The sequence below is a fragment of the Pteropus alecto genome, unplaced genomic scaffold, assembly GCF_000325575.1.
Source record: "Pteropus alecto unplaced genomic scaffold, ASM32557v1 scaffold260, whole genome shotgun sequence".
Lineage (NCBI taxonomy): Eukaryota > Metazoa > Chordata > Mammalia > Chiroptera > Pteropodidae > Pteropus > Pteropus alecto.
Genome location: NW_006429595.1, coordinates 193,005 through 199,737, shown reverse-complemented (window position 1 = coordinate 199,737; position 6,733 = coordinate 193,005). Strand labels below are relative to the sequence as shown.

At 48.4% G+C, this 6,733-nt stretch overlaps 1 protein-coding gene across 2 annotated transcripts in view; it reads right to left on the bottom strand.

Annotated features, from left to right (window-relative positions):
* Nucleotides 1-6,733, bottom strand: part of PHF2 (PHD finger protein 2) — an 88,132-nt gene that overhangs the window by 42,297 nt on the left and 39,102 nt on the right. The gene's annotated exons all lie outside the window — the stretch shown is intronic.

Genomic DNA, 6,733 nt, shown 5'->3' with positions numbered 1-6,733 from the left:
AAGGCTCCCTCCCCAGGGGACAGCACCATGGTGCTAGGACAAATGGATATCAAAAGAATGAAGCTGAACTCCTACCTTACACCATATATAAAAATTAACTGAAAATGGATTAACAACCTAAATATAAGAGCTAAAACTGTAAATTTCTTAGAAGAAAACATAAGGATAAATCTCCATAGCTTTGGATTTGGATTCCTAGATATGACACCAAAATGGATTCCTAGATATGACACCAAAATGACAAGCAACAAAAGAATTGGATGTCATCAAAATTAAAAACTTTTGTGCATTAAAGGATATTATCAAGAAAGTGAAAAGACAATATACAGAATGGGAGAAATTATTTGCAAATCATATACTTGATAAGGGTCTAGCATCCAGAATACATAAAAAACTTTACAACTCAACAAAAAGATAAATCAATTAAAAAATAGGCAAAGGACTTTAGCAGACATTTCCCTAAAGATGAGACACAAATGGCCAACAAGCTCATGAAAAGATGATCAACATCCTTAGTCATCTGCATGCCACTGAAATGCAAATCAAAACCATGACATAGCTCCTCATACTCACTAGGATGGTTATAATTTTAAAAAGAAAAAAAAAAAAAACCAGAAAACATATCAAGTGCTGCCAAAGCGTGGAGAAATTAGAACCCTCTTACACAGCTGGTCTGAATGTAAAATGGTGCGATATATATGGAAACAGTAAGACCATTCCTAGAAAGTTAAATACAGGATTACCACATGATGCGACAATTCCACTCTTAGGTATATATATCAAAAAGAACTGAGGACAGATACTCAAACAAATCTTTGTGCATACGTTCACAGCAGCGTTAGTCACAATAACCAAAAGATGGAAGCAACCCACATGTCAAGCAGCTGATGAGTGGATAAACCAGTTGTGGTAAAGCCATACAATGGAGTATCATTCAGCCTTAAAAAGGAATGGAGGGCCAACACAAGCGACAACATGGATGAACCTCAAAAACTTATGCTGAGTGAAAGCAGCCAGATGTGAAAGGCCACATACTGCATGATCCCAATTACATGAAATGCCCATATATGGTAAAAGCATCGAGACAGAAAACCTACCGTGGTGCTAGAGGATGTGGGGAGAGGGGACAGAGCAGTGACTGTTCAGTGGGCATGGGGTCTCCTTGAAAATGAAATGATTAGGAACTAGACAGAGGCGATGGTTGCACAACATTGTGAATTGCTAAATGCCACTGAAATGTTCACTTTAATTTGGTTATTTTATGTTATGTGAATTTTATCTCAATAAAAAAGAAAAAGAACCTAGCCTTGTAAGAGTGACACAATCCTGTTATCACCACCACAAACCCCGTCATCACTAAGGCTGGCCGAGTGCTCACTCTATCAGGCAGCCGCAAGAGCCCTAAAATGTACAATTTTGGAATGACCCTGTAATAATGGGGATGATTATTATTATCCCTATTGTACAATGAGGAAACTGAGGCACAAGAGGATAGATGTCTGCTTAAACCCAAAGGTCTTCTCACTATTCAATGAGATAGCCCTCCCCTCACCCCAAGCACTGGGCTCAGCACTCAGCAAGCAGACAAGAGCCTTCGCAGGCCACCAAGGCCGCAGGGCCCCAGATAGGTGGCTAACTACACAGGTGCCACAATCCTGCAGTTCTGGGAATGGACCCTGAAGCCCAGAAAGACCTAGCACATGTTTTTGAAAACATTAAGCTCACTCTTCATCTCAGAACATAAACTGAAATAAAGTTCAAGCAATCTGAAGAGTGGACTGTGAAGCAAGGTGCATGTGTCGGCTCTCACAATGCATGTAACTTTCTAAACAAACATACAAAAAATGGGAAAGAAAATCGGAGAGTACACTGATGAATCAAAAGTGCTCCAAATCGAAAACAAATTTTCAAGTGCAAATTATCAAAAATATTTACAATAAATACAGCCAAGAAATATAGCCAATAAATACTATCCTTCCTCCAAGAACTAACAGCCTCTCCCTACTGAAGATCAAGGCAGAGCCAGGAACAGAACAGGCACCCAGCTACTGTGGGAAAGAGATGCTCCCTCAGCAACCACACATGAAAGGCATGCTACAATCACTACACCATATCGTTTTTACCTGACAAGTCAAGCACAATCAAATACATCACAAAAATGACACCCCTTGTTGGCAAAGGCATAGTGAAGATGGCAACCACAGCCGGACACTGCCTTGAGCCTGCCAGCCTCAGTTTGCTCATCCATCAAGTGGCCTCATGATACAAATGGTCACCGGATGAAGATGGCCGAGGCCAAGTGCTGCACAGCTGCACATGCAGTGAGTTCTCGTAGCCCATACCCACCAGGAGCCATGGGCTGGAGTGAGAGGCAGAGCCCTACACCCATTCACGATCAACCTGATCCAGAAACTGGACCCAGATTTCGCACCCTACCTCCACAACCCGAGTTCGCACTCTATATCCACACTCTGAGTCCATATCCCCTGTCCACACCCCACGTCCATAGCCCAGATCCACAACCTGAATTCACACCCTGCATCCACATCTATATCCACACCTCAGGTCCATACTGCGCATCTACACCCTGTGTCCATAACCCAAGTCCAGATCCCATGTCCATACCCATTTCCACATCCCAGTTTCATACCCCAGGTCCACATCCCAAGTCTGTACCCTGAGTTTACACCCTACATCCACACTCTGAGTCCATATCCCCTGTCCACATCCCACATCCACAGCCCAGGTCATGCCTGGTAGTGGCTCCAGGCTATCTTCTAACTGGAAGTTTCTGGAGCAGACAGACACTCAGGATAGCCCACCTCTCTGATGGGTCTGCTTCTGTCCCATCAGGGGCCATACATACCGGTGGCTATTATGTACCCTTGTCAACCCCAGCCATAGGGGCCCAGGGACCTACAAGGAGAGTAGTATGCTCTACCACGAGGTCTCTATGTGCCACCCCCACTCAAAGGCCACGTGAAGGTTGAGTTTCAGGTCAATCAAAAGGGAGAAAATCAACATATCTTAAAATACAACTCCCCCAATGGGCAGTCTTCAGTCCCGGGTACCAGGACAGGCTCCTCAAACTGCCCGCTGGTCCCGCATGTCTCTGAGGTCCCATCATGCTCTGGAAGGCAGAGGAGACCAGCCCATGTAACAGGTGGGGAAGCTGAGACCGAGGGGTCATGACAATGTGCACGGAAACATCCCACCCTACCCACTGGGGCTCTCTCTTTACACCACCACCCTCTGATGGTGCAGGTCTCACCTGGGTGGAATGGAAGCCCAGGATGGGGAGGGGAAATGAGAGGTAGGTCCCTTGTTTGGCCCCAAACACCTTAGGGCTGCCCCTGGGAGAACCGCCCAGGACCTGGGCCACAGGCAGGCACGGAGGCTGAAGCCAGGGCCACCCACCAGGGGGTAACCACAGGCAGGCCAGCCCCTCCCCTAAAAGGGATGCAGCAGCACCCCCTGGACTGGCCGCCAGGCCCCTACTGCCTATGCCTGCAACCCTGGCAAAGGCTACTTGGCTTGTTAACTAAGGCTCCAGAACCAGCTCACTGCTGTGCTGTGTGCAGAGGGGACAGCCCAGCTTACCTCCTGCCCAAGGTGTCTCCAGGGCCCGGGGATCCCACTGCTCCATGTGAGCTCCTGCACAGTGAGGCTTGGCCATGTCATGGTCAGCTCCATCCATGCTAAGCAACTGTTCACTGAAACTGTGTATTTATTTTATTATCCCAAAGTGAAGGCTTTCCGAGTAAGAAATTATTTAGGAAATTACCCCAAAATCTGAGAAGATAACAACAGCTATGGAAAAGTCTGAAGCATTTCCCCTGCACTAAAGCCAGAAGCAAAGACACTACCATTCCAGAGGAGACTGATTCTTTAGTACGCACCCTCAGTGTGTGTGATCAAGGCTGTCTGCCTTCACTAAATACCATGGGCGAGTGGTTAAAAGCATCAGTTTGAAGAAAATCCCAAATATGCACATGCCTGTGGATGGATGTCCACATACACCCTCTGCAGAAAGCCTGTTAAGGGCCACTTAAGCCCAAGCAGCTAGAGCTCACCGACTTGGAGGTCACTTCCCCATGGAGACTGCCGCTGACCCAGGACAAAAGCTGGGCTTGCTCAAGGACTTCCCCAGATGGATGTAGGGGCTCAGCACCCACAGCCTGATCTGCACGAACTCCTGTGTCTGCAGCAGGGTGCCCGAGTCTTCACCTGTCCCCTGCCCCATGTGGTTTGCATGCAGGGACTACGTAGATAAAGGCTCGGTGAGGACTGAGGTGTGCCAAGGAGGAGGAAGGATGTTCCTCACAGCACCCGGGCCCAGACTCAGGGGATTCTTGAAGGAAGGTGGGCACTGCCCTCCTGAGAGGCAGGCATTAGACTTGCCCCATGCTCTAGGCCCAAGCAATGGCTCCAAGTTACCTGCAGAAGGTCCTAGGACAGATGGAAGATGAGGAGCACTTGCTGGCTAAGAGCTGGGCCCTGGACACAGCCAGGCCCTGCTGCATCTGTGTCCCTGAGGTCGCCACATCTGCACAAGGCAGTCCAGACCCAAGATGGGCCCACATAGAAGCTGTGGCCTAAGTGGTTACACGAGGCCTAGGGCTGGGGGCCAGGTGAGCACAACTGTAGTGAAAGGAGAGCAGGAAAAGTATGTGGAGGAAGAGTAGAGGAAAGGGTGGCGGGGCGGGGGAGGGGGAGAGAGAGAGAGGACCAAATCCCAGGTAGTTAACTCAGGACAGAGGGAATACCAGGAGGGTGTTGCGGGGCCACAGGAAAGAACTAAAGTCACCCAGATATCAGTTCTAAGACAGAACAACTTCAATGGCTCTGACAGCTCAGCAAAGAGACAGCCAGATAATTGCTACGTTTGCTCCTTTTTGGTCTAGGGAGAGCCTCAGGCCTTCCTGGAATACGGGAGTTTCAGGGACCAAATCCAGGCCACCCAGCTCTACCATCCCTGTCAAAAGGCTGTGGCTAACCCTGGTGGTAGGCTGCAGGTGGGAGCACAGGCCACAGGGGTCACTTAAGATATCTCTTTAAACCCTGCTGATCTTGCTCTCCCTCCCAACTCCCGAGAATCCAGGTCACCGCACCCAAGGCCCCAGGGCCCTAAAAGATAGGCTCAAATGAACAAGCGACATTTCCATAAATTTTCAGGCCTCTCAGGAGTTCAAGGATGGCGCTGCCTGTGTGACATTTGAGGGATCGGGCAGAACCAGGACCAAGGACAGACCCAGGCCTTACACCATAAAGAAGTGGAGACCACCAGCCAGCCCAGCAATGCATGTGTTGAGTGGAGTGGCCTGAGTGGGGGCAAGACACTCAAAAGTGCATCACAGGCACAGAGGATGAGCAAGACCCCACCCATCCACCATGGGACACAGGCTATGGACCACGAGGCAATGGCTGAGACTAGCAGCTCCAAGTGTGTGGTCATGAAATGGTTGAGATACTCGGGGAAGTAAACAAGCACATGGAAGCTGCTATGTCTTGTCACTGTACACACCACAGAACACACACTGCAGAGTGCTCTGTGTGGCCAGAATACTGCAAATTTAATTTTAAAATAAGAAGAATTAAGTAGATCTTTACATATGGACCTGGAAAGAAATTCACAAGATATCATGAAGTGAAAAAAAAAAACAAGTTCTAGGGAAATGTGTATAGTACAATCCTTTTTGGTGGAAAACCCATAACAAAGCTGGGTGCATATATCTATGTATATGAGTGTGTGTATGTGCCTGCGTGTTCCTGTCTGTGAGCTCACTCAGTTCACCCCGCAGAGGCTGGGTAGTGAGAACTGGGGAAGGAAGAGGCTGTATTTTCAGGGGAGCACGACCCAGTGAGGCCAGAGACTGGTTTGATCTCAGCCACTGGTGACCCTGGCACCTTGTACTGAGTCAACCTCAATTGAGATTAAAGCTAATTTAGTGCCCAGGACCCAGGAAGTAGAAAGATAACAGAATTTTCAAAGGTGGAGTTGGGTGGGGTAGGGGAATAAGCCACAAAGAAAATGACCAAGAAAAAGGAACTGAAGGGGTAGAAGGGAAGGAAGTTCAGAATTCAGGCACTTGCAAGGCAGTACAAGCCATCAGAATTGCCCAAGGCCTGCTGCCCTCAGGGAAGCCTGCTCCTTGTGCACAGCTGGGATCTGCCCCGGGATCTGCCCTGGGAGCTGCTCTGCTTGTGAGACCCTGGAGGCACCAAGGACTAGAGAGGAAGCGCTTCTCCAAGGAGTTCCCACAGGAATCCCCTGCTCTGCCCTCTGCCGGGACTTTCCAGAGGAGAGCTCTTCCAGGACACAGGCTCCTGGGCTCCCAGGCCTGGGTGCCCTACACTTGAGTGCTTAGTGTTTGCAAATTATGTCCTGACTCCACAATTATATTGCATGGGCTTTTTTCAATTATATTGCATGGGCTTTTTTTTTTTTTTAATTGTTGTTGTGAAGAGTGTTGACTTAATAGAAACCACAACTTCAGTAAATCTGTTCTGACATGTATTTCTTTTTTTAAGTTATAGGAGGAGCCTTAAAGAAAAAAGGAAGTGGCCCCTTTCGATCCCAAAGGGGTAGGAGACAAACAGAGCCTCCCCTCAACTGGTTGGCCTTGCAGCATTGGTGGGAGGCACTGAGGAGCTCAGTGGTGGCACAGCTGATCCATCAGTAATGGTAATAATATGGGTAGGGCTGCAGGGACAGGGTGCTCATCCTGCACGT